This window comes from Mauremys reevesii, linkage group 1 (assembly GCF_016161935.1).
Source record: "Mauremys reevesii isolate NIE-2019 linkage group 1, ASM1616193v1, whole genome shotgun sequence".
Lineage (NCBI taxonomy): Eukaryota > Metazoa > Chordata > Testudines > Geoemydidae > Mauremys > Mauremys reevesii.
In genome coordinates this window covers 228865986-228892216 of record NC_052623.1, presented here as the reverse complement: position 1 = coordinate 228892216, position 26231 = coordinate 228865986, and the positions used below count along the sequence as shown (strand labels likewise).

General features: G+C 42.7%; 1 long non-coding RNA gene across 5 annotated transcripts in view; it reads right to left on the bottom strand.

Annotated features, from left to right (window-relative positions):
* Positions 1-20483, bottom strand: part of LOC120380109 — a 31539-nt gene extending 11056 nt beyond the window's left edge. The window contains exons 1-5 of one of the 5 annotated variants that reach the window (XR_005587632.1): positions 20350-20483; positions 20138-20250; positions 19917-19956; positions 6361-6408; positions 2250-2675 (exon numbers count right to left, since the gene is read on the bottom strand). This is a non-coding gene — a long non-coding RNA (uncharacterized LOC120380109). Of the gene's footprint in view, positions 1-2249; positions 2676-6360; positions 6409-12638; positions 12745-19916; positions 19957-20137; positions 20251-20349 lie in introns of those variants that run through there. The other 4 variants (XR_005587633.1, XR_005587631.1, XR_005587634.1 and 1 more) reach the window with 4 other exon arrangements.
* Positions 20484-26231: the final 5748 nt, after the last annotated feature.

Genomic DNA, 26231 nt, shown 5'->3' with positions numbered 1-26231 from the left:
AGAGAGAGAGTGTAAGAAATGCCTTTGCTAGACTGTGTGTTCCTTACTTTATCTGTCATGTGGTTTCTGCAGGTTATAACCAGGAAACCAGAACTTACCTAGTCAGGTGGAGTTGGAAGGAATTGGTCTAAGCACTGGAGGCTATGGCACTGGTTGCAGGATCTGAAGGTCTATCCTGCAAGATCCCGCTACCAAGAAAGGTGTCAGAAAGGGGTCTGCACCAGGGAGTGTGCCTCAGAGACTCAGAGCTCAGAACAGTGATCAGTTGCTACTCAGATCCAGGTAGTTCAACAGCCCAGTGGATGCAAAGTTTGAATCCCGTCAGGAAAGACCCAGAGAGTGGGACTGGACCAGGTTATGACAGGAATAGCCTTCAGCTTCCTGTTTTGGGTTAGCATTTTGGGTATGTCATGTTGTCTTTGTGACAGAAATTGCAACCCCAGGCCCATCGGGGACCATCGTATTAAATGTCAGAATGATTTCAGTGTGATTGTGTTCTATCCCAGGGTGGAGGGCTGCCTCAGCTCCTCCACGAACTAAAAACAGTGTGGGGGAATGATTACCCTAGGGATTGTAAACAACTCCAGAGAAGCACCACGGCTTGGGGTGGCTGCATAGACTAGTTCAAAGCGGGTTTTCCAGAGACTCAAACAAAGGAAGGTTTTTGGGTATAAAAAGCTGAGCTTGAACTGACTCAGGGCCTTCTTTCTGATCCAGCAACAGACAGGACCTTCTGAGCAAAGGGAGCACCGATTCCTGCAGAAGGATTGGAAGGGATGGAGGGCCTCATACGGAAGATGGGCGATTCCTGGTATGTTTATTAGTAAGCGCATAGCAACTTTTATTGTTTTTATGTTTTCCTTGTGATGTTTTTTTTCCCCCTTTAAAACAGATGTCTCTTTCTGAGAAAGAGCTGTGTGCGAATTTGTAATGGCTGGCACTACACTGTTCATAGCCCTTGGAGAGAAAGCAAAGTACTGTCATGGGCTGTTAGGCAGACCGGCTTGCTGGGGCTATCACAGTGTAAGGTGGGGACTGTGAGTCTTTAAAAACACCCCTTGGAAGGAAGTGGGACAAGGGTGCCTACCAGAGACAGCAGGAGTCTCGAGACCTGACAGGGCACTCCTGGAGGGGATCATGGAGGGGGAGTACAGGCAGTCCTCCAGTGCCGCCAAAGACCTGGAGCGAGTGAAGGACCCGCTGCCAAAGTGCCACCGAAGACCGGGTAGGGAACCGGTTATTAAGCGCCGCCCAGTGAGTACAAGCCCAAGACCCCCCACCCTAACTACCCCCAAAACTCCACCCTCTACCTAACTCGCCCCGCTCCCTGTCCCCTGACTGCCCTGACCCCATCCACCACCACCCCAACAGACCCCCAGAACTCCCATGCTTACCCAACCCCCTGTTCCCCATCCACTTACCGCCCCCCCAGAACCTCCGCCCCCTCCAACTGCCCCCTGCCCCTTATCCAACCCCGGCTCAGAACCCTTACCATGCTGCTCAGGGCAGCGTGTATAGATGCCGCATGGCCCGCTGGAGCTCACAGCCCCACCCCCTTACCCTGCTGCTCAAAGCGGCAGGAGCTGCAGAGCTGCTCAGGAGCGATCCAGAGTGCTGGGGCCAGCGGCGCGGCACACTGAGGCTCTGCGAGAGGGGAGAAGGCGGGGGAGGGGACAGGGGAGCCTCCCCAGCTGGGAGCTCAGACGGGCCGGACAGGACGGGCCCACAGGCCGGATGTGGCCCACAGGCCGGAGTTTGCCCACCCCTTTAACAACCGGTTCTAAACTGGCTTCTAAATTTAACTACCGGTTCGTGTGAACCGGTGTAAACCGGCTCCAGCTCACCACTGAATACAGGTGTAGTTCCCCTGAAACTGAGTCTTCTCATGACCAGGATGCAAAACTGCCTGTAATCTGTTATGATGAGTAACTCTTTCAAGTAGAATGCCATAGAAATGAGCAAATCAAATAGTATTTGTCCTGACTAGACAGACAGGATTGGGGGGCACTGAATGTTCTCCCGGAGGTATGGGGACAGTTACTGACACTCAGCTAGCTCTGCCTGCTTTAGCTAGGCTCGGGAGATCTGCTGCATGCCATACTTCCTGCAAAAAGACTGTGGTGGTGGTGAAGATGCCGGTAGGCATCCTCCCTTCTCTCAGTGATTTTTAGGCTATTCCACAATCCCCACCAGTTGTAACTTATGTCAGCACACTGCATACTGAATACCAGAGCTCCTACCTCAAGTTTTTGCTCCTGGCAGCCAGCATCTTTTGTCCCCCGCACATCCTTTACACGTGCACAGTAAGGGCAAATCTCATTGTAAAATCTTCCCTCTACCTATATAGTCCTCAGCTCCCAGATACCACACCACCAGTGGGAGCAACTGCAGCACCTGCCAAGTCTCTGTGTCAGTCACTCTTGGTTGCCAAGGTAGGGAAGAGCACCGTAGGCCATCGCCAGCATTCTAATCCTGGCTCTGCCACTTATGCCCTGTGTGACCTTCTGCTGCAGCCTTTCCATGGAGAAGCCTTCCCACATCTACTCCATAGGGATTTTGTGAGGTTTCATATGTTGTTGTTTGTATACAGCCCAGAGGCCCTCCTTCAATGCAGGGAGTTGCAATTCATTGCCGTCGCTGACAGCAGGGATGAATCCAGCCTCTAGCACTGAAATCTGTAAAATGCAAATTATTTTATTTTATGTCCAACTGCAAAATCTCCTTGCACTCCCTTCCTCTGATCTGATCTAACTTAACTTACCAGGGTGCTTATCAGCCTGATATCTAAGCTGCTATGGTGATGAATGATGAAAAAAGGAAAGGATAATTTTCATCTCTGGGCTGAATTAGTCATTCAGTTTGGGTTTTTTCATAGGAGCCTATAGGAGTTAGGCACTCAATAATCATTATAAATCATGGGGGCCTAATGCCCTTAGGCCTCTTTCAAAATTCCAGCCTGAGTAGATGAAAGGGTTTTTGTGGATGGAGTCCATCAGGTTTTCTACCAAAGAAAGAGACTTAGGAAGGTCTTAAAGAAAAGAGAATAATCATTAATGGAAACAACTCCACCTGGGAAAAATATCCAGGGGAGTAGCACAAGAACTGTTACTGGGATCCATGTTATTTCATATTTATGCACAAGAAATAGTAAATCCAACCATGCTGAAATTTGCCTTTTATATCAAAAGCTTTGTCTAGACCAGAAATTAAAATTGTGTTGTTCAAATGTGTTAGCTAGCACTTAGAACTAACACATTCTAAAACTCTAGAATGAGGCAGTATAGACTTTGAACACATGCTAATTAGTTGAGTTGACGCCTAAAGCAGAACCAGCCTAGATCAGTGGACTTTATGCAATACAATAAAATTCAATTCTGAAATAAACAATACAAAAACAAAATGGGAGGACCATTATATGGCAAGCAGAGAGGGTGAGGGATACCCAAGGATGGTAATGTGTTGCGTTGCAGGCGGGCCGGATAAAGCACAACAACCAATATGATTGCAAGCTGAATCATTTATTATTTACAATGCATCATATTATATAGGCTTCTCCATATTAGCAAACGTCAACACCAACATTACATTGCTGCTGATTGATTGGTTCTTTGTCTACACACACTTTTCACATGCATGGCTTGCTTTTGCTTTTTGGTTTCCCCATTTCCCTTTATCTGATCCCAGTTAGGCTACCTGGCATTTGCCTTCTCTCACTGGCAGTCTACTTTCACATAACTACTTTATCTAACTATTCTATTCTTGTTGTCCTGCTGTGTAAACTTTCCACCAAGGCAGCAGGGATGATGACAAACCCAATCTCCCCTTTCTTAAAAAAAAAAAAAAAAAAAAAAAATAAACCTCTTTCAACAATTGCAAAAAAATTGCAAAAAATAAAAAAAACAATTAAATCATTTAACATCATACAATTGCATCCTAACTTACTTCTAAATTCTCTTCTAAATTCATCTACACTTGCTTATAACTTCTTCTGCTATTAACTAAAAAAAAAAAAACTAAAAAAAAAACCCTAATTCAATACAATTATAATACACATACACAATATACATTCTATAGCTACATATCTTACAATACAAAAAATTGTTTATAACCAAACAAACAATTTTAATTTTTTTTGCTAAATTTATTTTACAAACATTTCAAAAAACAAAACTTTTTACTCTTTTTAGCACAACTTTACCTTGCAACTGCAAACTTCCTCTAGCAACTATTTACTTTTTCTACAGACTTAACTTTTATTACTGCTTATAGTTCTATCAACTACACCTCAAACCCACTCAAGGTTATTGTTTTCTGTTTCCTTTGTTGTTGTTGCCCGCCCGCCGCCTGTTCCTGTTTTCTTCCTTCTGGGCTATTAATATATAATAATATCATATATCAACAATAATAATAATCAAAACAATCAAAATCATCACAACACAAAAAAATAATAAAAAAAAAAAAAAAAAACAAAAAAAAACTTAAATAAAAATAAAAATTAAAAATAAATAATTTAAAAAAATTTCCTAAATTTAAACCTAATAAAAAATCACACACCCTTGAGAAACAATAACAACTCAACAAAAACTTTATTCTAAAAAGAGAAAAAAAAAAAAAAAAAACAAAAAAAAAATAAAAAGCTGGGGCAATTAATCCTCCCATTCCCCCCCCCCCACCCCCCCCCCCCCCCCCCCAAAACACCCCACCCCCTTCAACCTGGGGGGAGCACTTGGGCACTCACAACTACTCACACTTCCAAACCAAAATAACAAAAATCAATCTCTACAACCCCAAAAATCAAAATAATAATATATATCTCTGTAAGGGCAGTGTGCATCCTGGTGCTCAATCATCCCACTGCTCAAACAATGGCCAATACCAAACAAAACATACCAGCCTCACTTCATCACTTATATCAAATCTCAATATCAGGACAGCAACAATTTATAAATCCAATTAGGATTATGGGGGCAATATATAATACCAAATAAAAAAAATATATATAATAAAAAAAAAAAAATAAAAATCCAAAAAAAAATTAAATTCCAATTCAAAATTTCTTTCAATCACATTAATTTCTTCTTTCTCAGCATTTGTGTCTCTTTTCTTTTCTCTTTTCTTCAGAATCTTTTTTTTTTTCATCTTCAAATCTCTTTTTTTTTTTTTTTTCTTTCAATTTTATGTTTTTTCTCTTTTTCAGCTTTTTTTTTTCTTTTCTTCAACACCATCAGTGGGAAAGCAATCAGCACGAAGGCCCTAGCCAAGCATAGATTAGGGTTTTAATTGTTGCTTCTTTTTCTTCAGCTGTTGCCTGTGCTCTTCTTTTAAGCTGCTGCTGCTCTGTTGTAGTCCCCTGCTCAGCCCGCTCAGACCAGCCAAGCAGCACCCCTTTCCCGGCAACGCCAGCCTCGCCCAGCGCCAAACAGACCTCCAGCCTTGCTTCTGCCAAACGGCCCTGTGCCGAGGCCTCTCCAGCCTCCCCACATCCTGCACACCCCACATCCTCTCGCCCAGGGCCCTTCTCAGCCACCCCCACATCGCCCACCCCGCTCAGGGCCTCCCCAGCCAGCGCCCTCCTTCTCCATGAGAGCTCCCTCTCAGGAGGAGCCTCAATAGGTCCAATCTTTCTGTGTTATCTTTTCTTCAGCTCTATAAGTCTTTTGTTTCAGTTGAGCTCTGCTACAGTGGTACTCACGCTTTATCTCGCTTCTCCGCTTCTGCCCTCCTTCTCCTCTCCTCCGCTCTCTCTGCCTTCCTCCTCCGCCGCGCTCTCCCTTCTCCTTTTGCCTCCTTTTTCCTCACTGTCTTCAGGTCCTGCTCCTTAGCCTCCCTCTCTCTGCGCTTCCTGAGCTCCTCTCTCTCTGCTGGGCTGCTCTCTGGGCTCAGGCCTTGCTCAGTGCTCCTCGCTCTTACGACCACCATCTCAGGGCTTCCACCACGCCACGACACCCAGCCATTGGATGCACAGCACAACAACCAATGATTGCAAGCACTGATTGCAATTATAATATGAATGCAATTATATTATATTTCCATATTATAATGCATTTATATATTTCAATGCATTACATTTACACATTACATTGCTGCTATCAATGATTTTGCACACTGACATTTCATTGCTGCACATATTTTCTGCTTTTTGTTTTGCTGGCCTTCATTTGCATTTGGCATTTGCCTTCCTCTGGCAGTTCCCTGCTTTTTGCTAACAACTGGCATTCCCATCTCTAACATTTCCCTCTTGCTCCTGTTCTTTCCACTCTTTAACACCAAGGCTGCATACTGCTAGTAATGGACTATAAATGACATATGAGCTGACAGTGTGAGAAAAGATCACATATGAAGATAGGAAGGCAATGTTACCCCTTTGCCTGTGCTCTGTCTTCATAGTTCTGGGAACAGCTAAGATATCTGTAGGAAACAGAAAGAGCAACAAAAGTGACACAAGGTTTGGAGGATGCATTTAAGGAGCGAGTTGAAGAAGTTACATTTATATTGGTCCAGGTGTCTAATGAAGAAAGTTACAGTTCACAGTTTCTGAAAATAGTCAGAAAGCCAATTTCACTTGAAATTATAGGAGGAAGAAATCAAGGCTTGACATTAGTAAAGTGGCCATAACAATCAGAGTAAAGGGGCACTGGAATTGACTCCCAAGGGATGCAACACCATCTCTGCAGCAATTCAAAACCAGGTATGCTAAAATTTTAGGATGATTAGGGGATGAGACATTGAATTGCCTTGCAAAAATGGAAGGTGTCACACTGCCTGACCCAAATTTTTTTTTTCTGACCTCTTTCTGATGGCCTTTTTGGGCGGTGATCCTATGATACATGACTGTGTGAAAGGAGATATGAATCAGACATATGTCCACATCTTTGCAAAAAACAATTCAGTGGGCATCAGTACCATTATGGTTAACAGATGACATGAAAGATTTGAGTACAATAGAACACGGTTATAAATTCCATGTAGGTTTTGCTAGAGGTAATTAAATAGTGTGCTGTGGAATTAAAATTCATAGAATCATCAAAGTTGGAGATAGAAAAGACCTATTAGGTCATCTTCTCCATCCCCTTCCTTCTGCCAAGTGCTTTGTCCGGCACTTTGTGGCTGATCTGAAATACTCTCCCGTTCCCAAGTGCTTTCAAGAGGCCTATATCTGATTTATGTGGAGTGGGATATTATACTTTCATCTCTAGCAATGGACAATTTGCCTCATTCAGACAGTTGTGTAATCAATTTCATTTACCAATTACAGCTGTTCGTTAACACGCAGACACCAGGGCACTCGGGAAAGCAGAAAGTTAATGAGATTGAGGATGGGATCATGGGGGTCTCTTGACTACCTTGTTTTCCCCTGACAGTCTAGTAAATCTTTACCTGGCAGGTTGACCCTGAAATAGGAAGCAGATTTAGGGGATTTATTTGATTCTTATAGTTTCAGGTAGGTTAAAACAGTCTTCATTTTTACTGATAGGATGTCCCACACAGAGAATGTATCCTGCACTGGCTTGGGGGATGGCGTGGACCCTGTTACAGTAAAACCTATTGCAAGGAGCTGAGCACTTGTGGGGAGGTGCTCAGCACCTCAAGCCCATGGGCATTAAGGGTGCTCAGCACCATGCAAGTTCAGGCACTAGTGTTCAGTATATCCTCTGCGAAGGAAGGTGATTTCCTCCAGACGGACACAGAAGAGGACTGAACGGGAGGAGGATGTTGGCCCCTCACACCTGCCAGAAAATGCTTTTGTTGTTTCCAGCAAGACTTCCACCCTACGTGGGTTATACCACACCCCTGTGCTGGGCCCCAAGTCTTGCATGGCCTGTCCTAGGCCCTGGTCTGCCTTCTCAATGGTTTTCAGAAAGCCTATACCTACTGTAGGTTCTCTCCATTCCCACCCCTTTTATGGCAAGGCACAGACCTTTGAATGACTTGTCCTGAAACCCAAAACAATTTTGACAGTTAATACTGATTTTTATTTTAAACATTTTCCCCAAATTTGTATCAGTTTTATTAAATTTTCACAGTATCACAGCGGTGCTCCAGGGGGCATGACAGCAGGACTGCCAGGGTGGGAAGAGGGCACTGACACTGAATCCCTGCAGGCACAAGGTGCAGGGGCAGAGCAGAGACCCTTGACCAAGACCATGAGGAGGAAAACAAGCCCTCAGCCACCAGGGAAACCACCCCGCTGTCGAACAGCTCCTGCCTGAGGATAGTCCCCTAGCTCCCAGCTGGTGATTGAGTGGGGCTATGACATGGGGTGTGAGAGGGTTTCCTGAACTGACAGCAGGTCTGGTGAGACCATAACCCTGATCCAAGGGAGGCTGCTCTTGTCAATTGTTACTGATTTTTTTTTCATTGATTTAAGTGTGTCAGGTGATATTGATGTTGACCCATGGCTAACAATTTACATTTAATTCTGCCAAGTTTACTTATATTCCCTGTCTGAAACGTCAGAGTGGGAAAGTACCATTTCTAAACACACTTATAACTGGGCTCCAATAACAAACACATCCAATGGATCCACACTACCTATTCATATTTCTTTTCTTGTTCCAAGTTCTCACTGGGATGAGAAACGGTAATCTCTCTCCAAAGACTAAGCTAAATAAATCCACATTTCAAATACTGCCTATCGCTAGATGCAATTCATTGTGTAAATAAAAAACTATGAGTAATGGCTCCAAAGAAGTTGGTCCAACATGTCGATTCTTATAATACTGAGCTTTTATTTGTCTTTGTTTTACTTTTTTTTTTAAACGAGGCCAACAAAAACAAAGGAAATTAAACAAAAGTAATGGTTTTATAAAGTTAAACATTTCAGTTCAATATACAGCATTTTTGTCTCATTAATTCACTTGTGCCTAGGTCTAGACCATCCCGTAACCCAATACTTAAGCAGAGCTTCCACTTTAAATCTGAGTCCACTTGCATGTGTAGGTTGAAGGCTGTCTTTTAGTAAGTGAGGCAATGAAGAATCATTCTCTGTCGTAACAGTGGAAGACTCCACTCTACATAATAATAGTGACCGGGCTGGAAAACTTCTATTAAATTGAAATGTCAATGAAAAACAGGGAAATGATCCAAAAATCTTCACCTGAAAGTATATTTCTTCTTCTGCTTATCTCATAATAATTAGAGATGTGCAAACCCATTCAGTTAAAGTAACAGTCATTCCCAAAACTCAAGTGGGTCTCAGTCCTTCATCTCAAATTCCATCTGAGCCTCAACTATTACCCAAAACTTCCATCAGACTCTTGGACTTTCACCCCAAACTCAAATTCACCACCCCAAGGATAACTTCTATCAGATCCCTGAATCTCCGTGCTGCTGTTAGCTGCAGTGGGTTGAGATCTGGTGGAGCAATAAAGGCCTATGGCTAAGGCTCTACCTCCTAGAGCCAAATGATGAGATAAGAATCTGTTTTCATTTGTTTTAAAAAAGGTTGTAGCCTTCTTAAATGAAAATGGAATCTTGAAACTGTGACCCAAGTATAACAGCTGTTTCGTTGACTCTGCAGACAGCCCGAGCCAATAGCTCCATGAAATGTGAACTGCGCCTAATTCTGAAACCTGCTGACATTCCAAAGAGAGGCAATGCCATGGTGTGGGTGTGGTGTGATGGGGGCAATATGTGTATTACACTTATGGTTGTAGGCTGACTTAATTTAGCCACTGACCCAAGAAGCGAAATATCAACATAGATTTTAAGCACCTCAAAATTTGGAGTTCAGATAGGCAGTTTTGGTTTGTATGATTCTAAAGACCAAGGGTAATTTACAAATTTAAAATCCATATGTGAATTCAGATATCAAACACTCCCAGAATTTGGAGAGAATGTGTGTGTGACTGGACAGCATGCTGGAGGACGTGCTATAGGGAACAGTCCTGCCTGGGGTGGAAAAAAAAGACACACATCACTACATCTTTTCCACCTCTCTCTAGCATTCTAGTTTTCTTTCATGCACCACACATTTGCTAAGCTAGTGAGAGCATATCAGCTGAACCCTCCTTTGTACCAGCCTATGCATACAGAGAAAAAGTTGAGTTTAAAACTGTATGTAACTATACATTCAGGATATACAGAAAAAACACTTCATTTATGCCCTAGAGAAATGCAAAAGTTCTTTCCTTTAGTCACACCATAGACTGAAAATCACTGGTCTACCTGCTGCAACTGACATTAGCAAACTATCCATGTCATTCAACAAGCTGTGAGTATGACCCTTCATCAGGGATATTGTTTAATAATGATCACCTGCACATCCATCACCTGATGCCCATCAATGGGTGCTTTCTGCCATCCATCAGAAGGCAGAGAGCATGGAGTCTTGGAAACCATCCATCTCTCTGTTGGTTTTGGATCTTCTGTCCATTTTAAATAACATTCTTTTGTTGTATTCCTTTTCCAACATGAAAGAGGATTATTTGGCACACACACATGTTTATTTAATGCCTGAAGTCTAGCCAGGCTCAGCTTAGTGGCTGGCTTGGATATTTTGGGAGGTTTGTCTGGATATTGTGGGGTTTTCAATTTAACTACTTGAATGTACTTTTCCCTTTCTTTACATTTCAGGGAATGAGGCCCAATTTTTCAAATATGGTGTCTAAAGTTAGGTAACTAAACTAAAGTGAACTCTTGGAGGTGGTGAGCTCCCATTGAGATGGATTGAGACTTTAAGTGAGAAAAGGCTCATCTATCAGTTGCACCTCCCTAGGAGTGACCTCAAGAAGAATTGTAACTCTGAGACAAACCTCTGAGTGATGATTTCTCCCTTGCTTTCTGTTAGCTCTGGGAGGTAGTAATGCTCTACTGGCTCACGGCAGCAGCAGACAATGACACTCCCATGCAGGATGAGGGAAGGGGATAGGCTCAACCCATTCTCCATCCCTTCCTGCCCACTCTCCTTCCACCTGTTCCTGGGAGGGTGGGTACCCACAGTTTGCCACTCTAGGCCAATGGGGACTGTGAGAAGTGCCGCGGGCTGAGGGATGTGCTGGCTGCCACTTCCCGCCACCCACATTGGCCTGGAACAGCCAGTGGGAGCTGCTATCGGCTGAACCTGCGGACGCGGCAAGTAAACAAACCAGCCTGGCCCACCAGGGGGCTTACTCTGGCAGGCCGCGTGCCAAAGGTTGCCGATCCCTGGTCTAGCTCCAAGTAGCCCATGCAGAGGTGTGAGCGGAGTTCTTATTCCCTTGTGTGAGTGTATCATTGTGACAAAGTGGGTTTTTCCTCCTTATTATGTTGTACGTGAACCTATGTGAGTCTTACTGTTTTGCATGAATACTGTGTGTGTCTCTGTTTCCCTGTGTATTGCATCAGTGCCTAGGTGGTGGGAATAAGGGTGTGTGACTTTTGCTGAGACCCTCGGGAACAAGTGAGGCAGCTCCAGCTGCCCTCACATAAGCAATGGATGGTGCCGTTCATAACCTGAGACCCAGGAGGGGGATGCAACTAGGTGACACTTTGTCCCGGGAAGCAAGACAAAGACCAGGAGGAGGGGCAATGGGAATGTCAGAGGTCGGATTGCTGGAAGCTGGACAGTCTGCTGTGGGGGACTTGGAGAGGGGGGAGTCCAGGGCATCTGGCCCGGGGTCCTGTCCAGGTGGATCCACCAAGGGGAAGTGTACGGTGTGAACATGGGTGCTGAATGCTCCGAGATCAGTCCCAGAGAGGCCATAGCCAAAGACGCTCTTTGTCCTGGACAGCATGCCCTGAGGGGAGTCACGCCACCCCAGAGTCCTGGCTGACTTCATACAGAGCAGTTCCAGAGCATCAACCTGTGATTCCATCGCAATCATCCAAGTCACAATGCAGCCTGTGAAGATCGCTGGACATTGTGGGTGCTCAGCGCCACTGGAAACCAGACTGGTGAGGTGCCTAATTTTACATCCCCAAGTTTGAAAATGTTGGCCATGTATATTTAACAGCGCAAAAATAATCCAAAATACTATACATGTACTGCTGACAGAGTGGGAATGAATGTACCTGAAAAGGAGCAGAGCTTTTCTTAGGAAAGGTTGTTATTAAATGGAGGTATACTCCTCCTTCATACAATGCACAGCTATACTGACACAAAGGTTGGATCTGAATACAAACCTTCCTAGATGATATTTCAGATCCCCACAATTCCCTCTTAGTGACTCCCCTTTGCGGAGAATGATGTCTCTAGGAAAGGGCTCCCTTAGGAAATCACAACATATTTTAAATTTTCCCTTTAGCAATGCATGTTCCATATCACATACTGTGTCAGTACTTCCTATCTCCGTACTTGTTTGACCTATTCAAATACTACTTGATATTAATTATATCTGAGATAGAGCTGGCCCTACATTAGACCACAAGGGAAGTAAGGCAATTAAGCTTGGCAGGGTGCATGGCAGGAAGGGGAGACACAGCATCAGGAAGAGAAACTGAACTTTGTATGTTGTTGTTGGAATAAAGCTATGATGAAATGGTTTTGAGATTCTACAGACCCATTTCGATAGCATTGGCAGGTCTGATGACACGAGGTGGTTAGGAATTAGTTTACTATCAGTTTCCGTCTCTATCAGAAATTATACCAAGATAGTTTAGATGGGAAAAATGGTAATATTTATTCACATTGTTTAGTGTTATAGTTTATTCAAATACTGGAACTGTGGAAAGGTTGTTGAGCATGTGAGCTTTCTTCTATTTGAAAAAAGAAACAAAGCCTGCCCCACTTTGCCATCCCCGGGATCTTTATTGATGCCAGTAGACCTATTACAAACCAGGAAAAAATCAAGACAGTAACAACCAAAAATTAGAAGAGAATAGATGTTTACTAGTTCCAGAACAAGGTGAAATCTAAATATGAAAATAAATAGCCATTTACAGTTTCCGCTTCAGATTTAGTGTTGCTTTGGATTCAGGATCAAATGTTGTCCCTAGTTCCATTCATGAATTGGTGGGGTTCCACAATATGTATGTAAGAACAGAATATGTTCCCCAGTCTGTACAGGTATTATTTCCTGGGATGATGTTTGTGATCTGCTTGTTTACAAGCTGCCAAATATTTAAACAGGCTCATCCTATACCGTGTGCTATCTGAGCCCTTGTCTTGACTAGAAAAAGTTGAGTTTAGGTCAAGCTTAGTTAATGTGAACATGAGTCTAAGTTACAACTTGACTTGCTATAATCGTGCTAAGACGTTACCCATCGTCTATCTGAATCAGGGAAAGTGGTTGAGTTTAGGTCTGGCTAGGCTAGCTTGAGTTAGCTAGGCCCAGTTCAAACTCAGTTACTTTTTCTAGCTAAAAGAAGACTTGCCAGTTAGCTAGGAAATGGATACGTTATTAACATTCTAAAAGAATATGCCACAAAAAGGTGCAGAGATGATTTGAAAGTCAGCAAGTTGTAGTGATAAATTTATGGCCACTGTCAATGGTTTTTATGCCCAGGGACTCTATAAAGGCCCTGGTCCTGCAAACATTTATGTGCATGCTTAACTTGACATTGGTGTCAGTGGGATTACTCACAGCAGTAAAGTCATCCATGTGTGCAAGGCCATCTCTACTTTACCACTGATGTCGTCAAAACTTATGTTGCTTAGGGGTGTTGAAAAAACACCCCCCTGTATGATATACATTATGCTGGCATAAGTGGGAGTGTGCACAGTGCTATGTTGGCAGGAAAGCACTCTCCCATTGGCACAGAGCAACAACACGAGAGACCTTACAGCGACACAAGCGCATTGGTACAGCTGTGCTGCTGTAAATGCGCTAGTGCAGACCTGGCCTAAGTGTGTGCAGGAGCTGTGTGTAAGAGAGGAAAGATGATCCAGCAATTAGGACACTAGCCTTGGAATCTGGAGACCTAGATTTAATTTCCTGCTCTACCACTGACGTCCTCTGTGATCTGGGGTAAGTAATCACTCTGCCTCAGTTGCCAGCTGTAAAATGGCAATAATTGAACTTTCCTGCTTTACAGGGGTGTTGTGAGGAGAAATTCAATCAATGACTGAGAGGTGCTTAGACAGGGCGGTAATGGGGGCCATACAAGTAGCTAAGTTAGACATAGTCAATAGAGATGAGTGAATAATTCTCATCAAACAATGTATTCAACACATTTGGCCTCCTCTTCTGTTTGCAAATTGTCTGCCACTAGCGGTTTATTTGAATTTGTCATGGTTATTCATCTTGAATCAATGGGTGTGGAGCTATGTGCATCAATCTCTGGACATCATTATGATGATATATCCTTGAGTGTGTTCCTGTAGTAAACCAGTCTTGCAGAGTTAGATTTAATTGATGAGGATAAGAGAGAAAAGATAATCCAAGCATGATGTATACTTGGCTCTCCGAAGTGCTAAAACGTCTGACTCCACTTCCTATTGCCCTTTCCTTAAGGAATTAAATTTGTTTTGATCAGCAGAACTGTTCTCAAAATTCCTTCTGGAATTCTGCCGTACTGACCAGCAGGTATTTCGAGCAGGAACAGACATTTTACCTCTCCCTGCATTCCTGTTTTTCCAAAACATGCAGTTGCTCAAGAAACGCTGAGTTCATATCACAATGAATGTAAAAACTGCAGCACTGTTATTAAGTGCTATTTCCTCCAAACTGTCTTGAATTCCTTCACTGGGAAGTAAACAGACATTTCTCATGATGACTACCATATTTTTTTAAACACTTTTATGAGGTTACGGATATCTTCCAGCATTCTAACTCGGCAGGACTTGTAATCCAAAATCTCTAAGGGTCCAGTCTTGCAAAGCATTGAATGGCCACAACTGCTATTGATTTCTGCAGGAGTGGAGGGCCCTCCGCATCTTGCAGGAAGCATTCATTCCAATCTGTAGGATCAAGCCCTCTGTTGTTTTAAAGTTGGGTAATTACTAACCCCCTTTTACAGTCTGATGGGAAAGGAGAGTGGCTTAGTTCTGTGGTGTTTTACTTTCTGGAAAGATTTGGATTAAACCAGTCAGAAGTGTTCAGGAATACATTCAGGTTACTTGTGGCAGAATTAGCAATATGTTTGTGTAACTTTTCAGTGACATGTTTCCTTCTAGCAAGTTTGCTACATGAAGATCTGTCTTCTGTACAATGTCAGGAAGCCATTGTCTTTTCACTTCAAGAATGCTTGACTCAGTTTTCCATATTTTAATGGTAAGACAAGTCTAAATGGGATTTGAGAGGACCCATTGTAAGAGCACAGTAAAAGCGTGCAATGCTTACACACACACACACACACACAAACACACACATATCTCAGATTTTCCTTTAAATCTTCTCACATACAAGCAATAAAAGAGCAAAAGGGATTTCCTGGAAGAAGAAGAATTGCTGACATTTAAAGAAAAATTATATGTGCATAGCGAGAAGGGGAATTCATTCAGATGGCCCCACCACCAGTACACAGTTTGCTGAGCTAATACATTATTTTAAAAAAATAAATCAGCAATACTTTTTCCAGGAAAGTGGCCTCATTTTTCAGATACCACAGCAATGGGCATGATATAATTACTTGGCTGGCTGGATAAGCACTCTGACTGAAGTCACTTGAAGCTAGATCCACAAAACGATGTAGGCACCTATTGGCCACTTCAGGCATCCAAGTCCAAATTCAGTCCCTTAGCTCTCCTCCTCAGCTACCACATAACCCTGTAGGTGCCTAATTCTCCACCAGTAGTCTATGTGACTAAAAATCTGCCAGTAGGCATGTGTGTAGCCACTTAAGTCTTGACATCTGGTGCCTATCTCACACCTTAACTCTGATGAGATCCTCAAAGTAGGTTCTTCCTCTCCTCCAAGCTTGTTTGCAGGGCCTGATTTAATAGACATTCCTAGAAGCTGCCTAAGTGACTTGCGGGGGAGGAATAGCTCAGTGGTTTGAGCATTGGCCTGCTAAACCCAGGGTTGTGAGTGCAATCCGTGAGGGGGCCATTTAGGGATCTGGGGCAAATATCTGTCTGGGGCTTGGGCCTGCTTTGAGGATGGGGTTGGACTAGATGACCTTCTGAGGTCCCTTCCAACCCTGATATTCTATGATCAGGCCCTATGCAAAGCACAACTGGAGGAGGAGGTGATAGTGGTAATAGTACCCATTAACCTTTGGTAATAATTCATTGGACAAAAGAAAGCATGAGAATGGCTCTATAGCTCAGTGGTTTAGGCACCCAGCTAGGGTGGGGAGACTCAAATCCTGGTCCCCTGAATGTTTAATTATGTATACAAAATGGAATGGTTTGAACAGGTGAGATTGAGAGAGGCAAACCCCAAAATATCCCATAGCTAAGTGGTTAGGGCACTCTCCCAAACAATGGAAGATATGGATTCAAATCCTTCCTCCACATCAACGAGATTGGATTTGAACCTGGGTCTCTTACATGCTAGGTGAATGCTTTAGCCCCATGATAAAGAGCATTTGGGGGCAGCACCTCCTTTACCTCAATTTTTTGTGGGAAAGGTCTTAGGCACATAGCTCCAGGAGTAGGTTCCCAGCTATGCATCCAAAATGAGGAGACCAGTACCTCCCTCTCACCCACTTAGGTGCCTAAACTCCTTGGAGTGGTGGGACATATGCTGCACCCTTCTCCTCACAATTGCCTATTAACTAGCTTAGGTGTTCCCTTGCTCAGTGTGCTGCTCTTGTGAATCCCATTCTTAGGTGCCTAAGTCTCCCCTTGCATTGCATATGGCACCTAACTCAGGGCTGTGGATTCGATTAGGCAGGACGGTACCCAAAAGTTAGATGCTGCAACACTGACCTTTATTCCTCTTTGTGAATCTAGCTCTTGGAGAAGAAGGTGCAATCTTAAGCATCTACCAGAACTGGCCCGTTTATAACAACATAGTTCTTCAGCCTCTTCTAAAGTGTAGTGTGCCCCATTGCTCACTATTAGGTGATCACGGAGTGAAATAGGGAGGTAGAAGACAGCTGAGTTCCATCTTCAATGCTGCAGATTTGGATGTTTATTTTATTTTATTTTATTTTTAAATTGACTTGTGAGTGGCTGTGAACAAAGCACTAACTGGTGATCTGAATGTATCCCGTGCTAGAGCTAGCGATTTTAGAGCCGTTTGAGCATCTGTTTAACCAGCATTGTTTGAAAGCTCTGTGTGGTAGGACCTCGAAGACCCAGCAGTTGGGGATGTGTGTATGTTGTAAAGGATGGGGCAGAGTCAGGATAGGTATCACAGCTGCAGCTCAGTAACCTCACTGAAGAGCAAATAGGAAATCAACAAGCAAGTTAATTCCTGTGTAAATTCAAAGTGGAAGTAATAATAGGGAGACCAGACTGACAGGTTCCAGCAAGTTGTGAGAGCATCACTAGAAGTAAGAAGCATCCTCTGCTATAGAGCACAATGTTAGGATTTTGCTAGAATAATTTTAGTTTATGTGAGAATGTCACCTCTGGGATTAATTCACATTTGGTGTCATGAGGGAAAGTGAGATGCAGTAGCATAGACAGAATAAAGGGGATCAAGGTTACATAAGGAAGAATCTGGAGTTGCAGAGGGGGGAAAAAAAGAGTGAATACCTAAGCCAATGGAAAAAAAGACAGTTGTGAAGTAGGTGGCAATCAAAATCAGCCTGGAGGAAGGGGGAATGCTCATACATTGACTCCACTTGCAATCTTCAGTGTTGTAAGGTGTGGATTATAAGTTTATTGGAGAGTGGATCATTTGCTTTTGCCTCAAGTCAATGGATAATGTTATTTTTGTCATGTGCTATACTATTTATAATTAAGCACAGTGTTTGTTTATAGATAAGGGAGATGATCGGAAAGAAATGTGGTGGTGGGATTATAATAAGGTCAGGGTTGCATAAGGGAACCCTGGATTTTTCACACTCCTGAGTTATACCAACTTTAAACCCCATGTAGACAGCGTTATGTTGACGGGAGCGCTTCTCCCACCTGCCTCTCGTAGAGGTGGAGTAACTAAACCAATGGGAGAGCTCCCTCCCATTGGCTCTTAGAGCATCTTCATCAAAGTGCTACAGCGTTTCTAGTGTAGACTTGTCCAAAGGCAATTTTATACTGGTCTAGCAGTGTTGTAAAAATATAACCTTTTTACAAGTCTGGTAGTGTAAAGGAGACTTAAAGTAGCCTTAATGTAAAAGAGAACTATGCCCAAAAAGTGCTGTTGGGACAGACACTTTTTGGAAAAGAACTTGGAAGCTACCACCAAGGATGGTGGATCAACACAAAGAGAAACATGTTTCTCTCTCCAAGGGATTGCATATTTCATATAGTTTCCTTTTGGTGTTTTATGTAGTTGTGCTGTGCTTCATATTTCCACTCTGAGCACACATAGTCTTCCCCGAGGTACAAATTGCTTCTTGAAATCCATCCTTCAAGGTGGTTGAGGTTTAATAGAGTCTAGATGTGTCTGAAGCCTTTATTGCGGAGGCTTCCAGGCTCCAGACCAGTTTACAAGAACTGTGTGACAAACTACAGTCCTGGTGAAATTGGAAAAATAATTTGGGTTTGTGACACAGTGAAATAATTTCTTGTTTCTGTTTTAAGAATTCTGTGTAAAATTGAGACACATCTCATAGGACGCTAGAAAACGACCCCTTACTAGGAAAAGCTGCTTTTGTTGGGGAAAAATGGCAAACTTCTGCTTGTGGCAAATGCATGGAAATGTACACTTTTACCCTGGGGCTGGAATTTCACCCTTTTCATGGAGAACAGTTGTGTGCATGCATGGGAATAGTAAAGTTATGGCCTGGATCAAATTTGATAATACATATGTAAAGATGTGTTTCTGAATACAAATGCTCACAAAACAAAATTTGGTCATTTGGGGCTCAGTCATGCAAGGTGCTGAGACCTCTGTCTGGGATCCAGAAAAGTACTTAAGCATATGCGTAACAGTAAGCACATACTTAGTAGGACTGACTGGAAAACAAGAAATCCATTTTGCAAAAAACTTCAGGGTTTTGACACTAGTTTTCATTTGGACTCAGGCACTTCCCATGTTCAAATCCTTGCTCCACATCCACAAAAACCCCAGCCAAATAATATATGCACACACCACAACCAAAATCAGTCTAAGACACACAGCCAGCATGGAAAAGTTTTAAACTAAATGGTTAAAGTTTGTCAAAGTCATAAGCAACTGAAAACAGGGACCTATAATCCCACTGAGCAATCTTAACAACAGACAAGTCTACCAGCCTATAATACTCCATGTGACAAGCTATCTTGTGCCTCTAATATGTAGCACAAGATACACTGTAGTGAGATTTTTTTTTAAAATCTGCTTATCATAGGGTTGGAAGGGACAGAGGGAGGAAATGTTTAAATTGCAGGGGGAAACAACTATGAACTCAAGAGTTTTGAAAACTCAAAAATAATTGGAAGTTCAAAACCCTTGAATTCCCCTTTGTTTATCCATCCCTTGAAAACAGTATTTCACATATGATTATTGATAAAGATGTATTTGCCCCTCCTTGCATAATACATTTCCATACAAAACTCTTCCAGTGCATTTTGCTGTTCACTTTTAAGTGTTTCAAATGATGATATTTTGATTATTTCCTTGGTAGATTATTCTACAGACTATTTTTTAACATAAAGTATAATTTAAAAAATTAGTCTGTTTATTTCTGTCCTTTATTTTTCATTATCTGTCTTTTTAATTAAGTGATTGTCAACTTCAGGCACCCTTCTCATATCTATCTTCTCTTTTATGTGTGTGTGCTGTTACAAAACTCCTTTCTGTGTTCTGTCACTGCTTCTCATACCTTTCTTTTTTTTCAAGTTCAGTTGTTGTCTTTAATGAGTGTTTTTTGGTTTGGTTTGGTTTGGGCTGGGTTTTTTTACATGACAATTTTGATTGGTTAGTATAGTCCAATGGTGCAATTTTTCCCAACACTTTTTTTTTTTAATTTAAGTTTTTGATTTGGAAATGAAAATATGTTCATGTTTGAAAGTAACTTACTTTGAATACGGAAAAAATATGATGAATTCAGCAGAAATTTCTGAAAAATGAAAAGTCGATGAGTTTTAAAAAAACTAATAAATAATTTCAGTTTTTTAGGGATTTTTCAACCAATTCAAGCATTTGCAAACATGGGTAATTACAATTAAAGTTATTCAATCGAGCTTTGGGAAGTACCATGAAAATACTGTTATTGTCTTGAGATCTGATGCAGTCCTTACCATGTCTGCAGGCACAATCTGGAACTGATTTCATCTGACGATTCACTATGGTTCAGTGATGCGGGGTGCATAGAGGAAGGCACATCTGTTTTGGCATGTTTATGGATGAATTTCTAAATAATAAAAAAAATAGTTCTTTACACTTCTGTAGCTTCCTTCCATCTAAGGATCTGAACACTTTGCAAATTCTAATTAGATGAACCTTACAGCACCTCTGTGAGGTCAATGCATTATTATCCCTATTTACAGATGACTGAAACTGTGACACAGAGATTAAGACCCCAGTTCAGGAAAGCATCCTTAAACACAGGTGTAAACCTTTTTTCAGGTGCCCCTGGTGGGTGGCTCAACACACTGTGAAATCAGCTCATTGCTGCTGCTGCTGCCACCGCTCCACACTGTGAAGTCACTGTGAAGTCACTTCTGTGCCGCTACTGGCCCAGTTAGTCCTCAATCAGCTCCGCCTCTGTTGTTGCAAATCTGTCTGGTTCAATCTGGACTAGTCCTGCAGATTCCTCCAACCAAGGCAGAATCTCCAAGTGTGAAACCCAGAGCAAAGCAGGACCTTGAGACAGAATCCCTGTTCCCTAGGACAGAGCTCCTCATCTCTGGGACACAGCTTTCCCCTCTTGTTCTCTGCTGAGCATGAATTTGTGTCTGCAGACTGCTGCTTTGGAGCAGAGCCCATTAGAAAGATAAGAATATGATCCTTCATTAAAAGATAGAGAACATGTTATAAACAGAGTTCAAGAAAGTGTACTCACAAAAGGGCATAGAAATTATACAGTGATTGGGTCACCCTGAATTTATACACAGTGGAATTCAGTTTGGTAACAAAGTTCAGCCGGGGCGGGGAGAGGGGAAGCTCTGTGAGGTGGGTTAGCCAAAAGGAGCAGGAATTTTGTCCAAGGTGGCTGTTTTGTCACAGGTTCCCTACCTGAAGATTTTTGTGGAGAAAATCTGCCAGTTGGCAGAAGTGGTAGCAGCACAGAGCTGATCTTGCAGTGAGGTCTAACTGAACCAGCAGTGGTGCTGAGCTGACAACAGAAGCATAGACAGTACTGGACCAGGGGACTGCACATTGGAATGGGACATGGTGAAAAGATTCTCTCAGCAGTGGAGAAGCCCTGGGGACAAGAGTCATCCCTTGATTACCCCTAAGTATAATTGGATCGTTGAGTGGGGTTTTTAGGAGGGTGTGGCATTCTGGACCTTCATAAGTCAGACAATTTTATACCAATAGAACAATAAGACACCATTATACCAATAGAAACTGTGAAGCTTATCAGATGCACTTATTTTGCTTGTTCATTTTCTTGTATCATAGAATCATAGACTTTAAGGTCAGAAGGGACCATTATGATCATCTAGTCTGACCTCTGCACAATGCAGGCCACAGAATCTCACCCACCCACTCCTGTATCAAACCTGTGTCTGAGCCATTGAAATCCTCAAATCATGGTTTAAAGACTTCAAGGTGCAGAGAACCCTCCAGCAAGTGACCCGTGCCCCATGCTGCAGAGGAAGGCGAAAAAAACCCAGGGCTTCTGCCAATCTGCCCTGGAGGAAAATTCCTTCCCAACCCCAAATATGGCGATCAGTTAAATCCTGAGCATGTGGGCAAGACTCACCAGCCAGCACCCAGGAAAGAATTCTCTATAGTAACTCAGATCCCAACCCATCTAACATCCCATCACAAGCCATTGGGCATATTTACTGCTAGTAGTCAAAGACAAATTAATTGCCAAAATTAGGCTATCCCATTATACCATCCCCTCTATAAATTTATCAAGCTTAGTCTTGAAGCCAGATATGTCTTTTGCCCCCACTACTCCCCTTGGAAGGCTGTTCCAGAACTTCACTCCTCTGATGGTTAGAAACCTTTGTCTAATTTCAAGTCTAAACTTCCTGATAGCCAGTTTAAATCCATTTCTTCTTGTGTCCACATTGGTACTGAGCTTAAATAATTCCTCTCCCTCCCTGGTATTTATTCCTCTGATATATTTATAGAGAGCAATCATATCTTCCCCTCAGCCTTCTTTTGGTTAGGCTAAATAAGCCAAGCTTTTTCAGTCTCCTTTCATAACACAGGTTTTCTATTCCTCGGATCATCCTAGTAGCCTGTCTCTGAAACTGTTCCAGTTTGAATTTATCCTTAAACATAGGAGACCAGAACTGCACACAGTATTCCAGATAAGGTCTCACCAGTGCCTTGTATAACAGTACTAACACTTCCTTATCTCTATTGGAAATACCTCACCTGATGCATCCCAAGACTGCATTAGCTTTTTTCACAGCCATATCACATTGGCGGCTCATAGTCATCCTGTGATCAACCAATACTCTGAGGTCCTTCTCCTCCTCTGTTACTTCCAACTGATGCTTCCCCAGGTTATAACAAAAATTCTTGTTATTAATCCCTAAAGGCATGACCTTGCACATTTCACTATTAAATTTCATCCTATTACTATTACTCCAGTTTACAAGGTCATCCAGATCTTCCTGTATGATTCCCGGCCCTTCTCTGTATTGGCAATACCTCCCAGCTTTGTGTCATCCACAAACTTTATTAGCACATTCCCACTTTTTGTGCCAAGGTCAGTAATAAAAAGATTGGTCCCAAAACCGATCCCTGAGGAACTCCACTAGTAAACTCCCTCCAGCCTGACAATTCACCTTTCAGTACTACCTGTTGTAGTCTCCCCTTTAACCAGTTCCTTATCCACCTTTCAATTTTCATATTGATCCCTATCTTTTCCAATTTAGCTAATTATTCCCCATGTGGAACTGTATTAAATGCCTCACTGAAATTGAGGTAAATTAGATTCACTGCATTTCCTTTGTCTAAAAAAATCTGTTACCTTCTCAAAGAAGGAGATCAGGTTGGTTTGGCAAAACCTACCTTTTGTAAAACCATGTTGTATTTTGTCCCAATTACCATTGACCTCAATGTCCTTGACTACTTTTTCCTTCAATTTTTTTTCCATTTTTTTTCCAGATGTCAAACCTGACAGGCCTGTAGTTGCCCGGATCACCTTTTTCCCCTTTCTTAAAGATAGGAACTATGTTAGCAATTCTCCAGGCATCTAGTACAACCCCCGAGTTTATAGATTCATTAAAAATTCTTCCTAATGGGCTTGCAATTTCATATGCGAGTTCCTTTAATATTCTTGGATGAAGATTATCTGGGCCCCCAGATATCATCCCATTAAACTGTTCGAGTTTGGCTTCTACCTCGGATGTGGTAATATCTACCTCCTTATCCTCATTCCTATTTGTCATTCTACAATTATCCCTAAGCTCCTCATTAGCCTCATTGAAGACTGAGGCAAAATATTTGTTTAGATATTGGGCCATGCCTAGATTATCCTTAACTTCCACTCCATCCTCAGTGTTCAGCAGTCCCACTTCTTCTTTCTTTGTTTTCTTCTTATTTATATGGCTATAGAACCTTTTACTATTGGTTTTAATTCCCTTTGCAAGGTCCAACTCTACATGGCTTTTGGCCTTTCTAACTCTATCCCTACATGTTCTGACCTCAATAAGGTAGCTTTCCTTGCTGATCACTCCCATCTTCCATTCCTTGTAGGCTTCCTGCTTTTTTTTTAATCACCTCTCTGAGATGCTTGCTCATCCAGCTTGTTCTACAACTCCTGCCTATGAATTTTTTCCCCTGTCTTGGGATGCAGGCTTCTGATAGTTTTTGCAACTTTGACTTGAAGTAATTCCAGGCTTCCTCCACCTTTAGATCCCCAAGTTCTTCAGTCCAATCCACTTCCCTACCTAATGTCCTTAATTCTTTAAAGTTAGCCCTTTTGAATTCAAAAACCCTAATCACAGATCTATTTTTGTTTATCCTTCCATCTAGTTTAAACTAAATTAGCTCATGATCGCTCTAACCAAGGTTGTCCCCTACAACCATTTCTTCTATGAGGTCCTCACTACTCACCAAAACCAAATCTAAAATGACATCTCCTCTTGTTGGTTCATCAACTACATCAGCTATCGCATCTAGGAAAATCTGAGCCCTATTATTATTACTATCACTTGTCCTCTAGTCTATATCTGGGAAGTTAAAGTCTCCCATGATCATGCAATTCTCAATAGTATTTACTTCATTAAAAACATTAAAAAGGTCTCTATCCATATCCAAATCAGATCCTGGCGGTCTATAGCACAACCCAAGCACTATCTCAGGGGAGGCTCTAGTAGCTTTCTTACCCAATAGAAGCAGCAAAGAATCCTGTGGCACCTTATAGACTAACAGACGTTTTGCAGCATGAGCTTTCGTGGGTGAATACCCACTTCTTCGGATGCCCCTCTGATACTTCTTACCCAATGTGATTTTTGCCCAGACAGACTCTGTCTTATCCATTCCATCTCTTCTTATTTCTTTGCAGCCTACCTCATCATTGATATACAATGCTACTCCACCACCTTAGCCTTTATTTTGTCTTTCCTAAACAGCACATACCCTTCAATAGCTGTACTCCAGTCGTGACTACTATTCCACCATGTTTCTGTTATCCCTATAATATCCGGTTTCACTTCCTGCACCAGTAACTCTAGTTCCTCCATTTTGTTACCTAGGCTCTTTGCATTGGTGTATAAACATCTTAATTCTTGCTGTTTGGGTTCACTCACATTCTTTACACGATTAGGCCCAGACATCCTATCACCAGTATCACGTATTAGAATTGTATCTACAGTTCCCTTCCTCCGTATGTCCATTCTCCTACCCATGACAGTATCCTTTCTTGCTTTGTTTTCTTCCCTCTCGATGTTAAAATCCAGCATGGAGGTTACCTGGACATCTCCCAACCATCTCCCAGCAATTCCTAGTTTAAAGCTCTCTTAATCAGTTATGCCAGCCTCCATCCTAGAAGTCTATTTCCCTCCCTACTCAGGTGAAGTCCAGCCTGAGAGAACAGTCCTCTGTCCATGAATGCTTCCCAGTGGCCATACATCCCAAAGCTCTCCTTATAGCACCACTGCCTGAGCCATCTGTTGATTGCCATAATCTTGTCACACCTTTGTTGCCCTTCTCTAGGAACAGGCAGAATCCCACTGAAGATCACCTAAGCTTCGATTTCCTTAAGTGTCTTCCCCAGCCTGGCATAGTCTCCCTTGATACGTTCCAGCGAGAATCTAGCCATATCATTTGTTCCCACATGAAGGACTATCAGCGGATTCTTTCCCGCTCCCGTTAGGATCCTCTTCAGCCTCAGGTCCACATCCCGTATCTTATCACCCGGCAGACAGCACACCCTTCTGTTCTCTGGATCAGTTCTGGTTACAGGCCTGTCTATTCTCAGTAAGGAGTCCCCAATCACGTAGACCTGCCTTTTCCTGGTGATGGTGCAATTCTGCGGTCTATCCCGTTCCCTTTGGCTGCAAGTCCTCTCGATTCCTATTCACCCTTGCAGTCCTCTGCAACCCATCCCGTATCCTCCTGGGGCTCATGTTTGGTGTCATCTCCATTGACTTGTCTCTTCTCTTTATAGGGCTAGCTGCTCTTCTCTTCTTCCTTGCCCTTGCACCTTCAGCAACCACCTGCTGTGCCCCTTCTTCATTTTCCAACTCCGCAAACCTGTTCCTGAGCTCTATTGCTCCTTCACTAGCCCATCTTTTCCTCTGCCTGGTTTGCTTAGTCACATGCTTCCACTGTCCACTTTCCTCACCCAGCCTCATCATGTCTTTACTCCATCATCCACTCAAACCCCCTTCTAAACTCGACAAGAGTTTCCACCTGCATCTTCAATCCTCGGATCTTTTCTTCCATCAGCTCTATCAGGTAGCACTTCATGCAGACAAAACTCTTTTCAGGTACCTCCTCCAGGATCATGTACATGCTGCAGCTTCCACATCCAGTCATCTTCATTGTGTCTTCCACTGCTTGGGTCACTACAACTGCTGACTCTGTATCTGTCATAGGCTTCCCACCTAAATCCTGTAAATCTGAGAAACACAAACCAACCCAAAACACCAACCCCCACAGCAAAACAAACCCTCAACAAGCACCAAGACGCTGCTAGAACACCGCACACTCCCTTCAGTAGCCTGTGTGTTCCTCTGCCTGCCTCTCTTAGTCTTC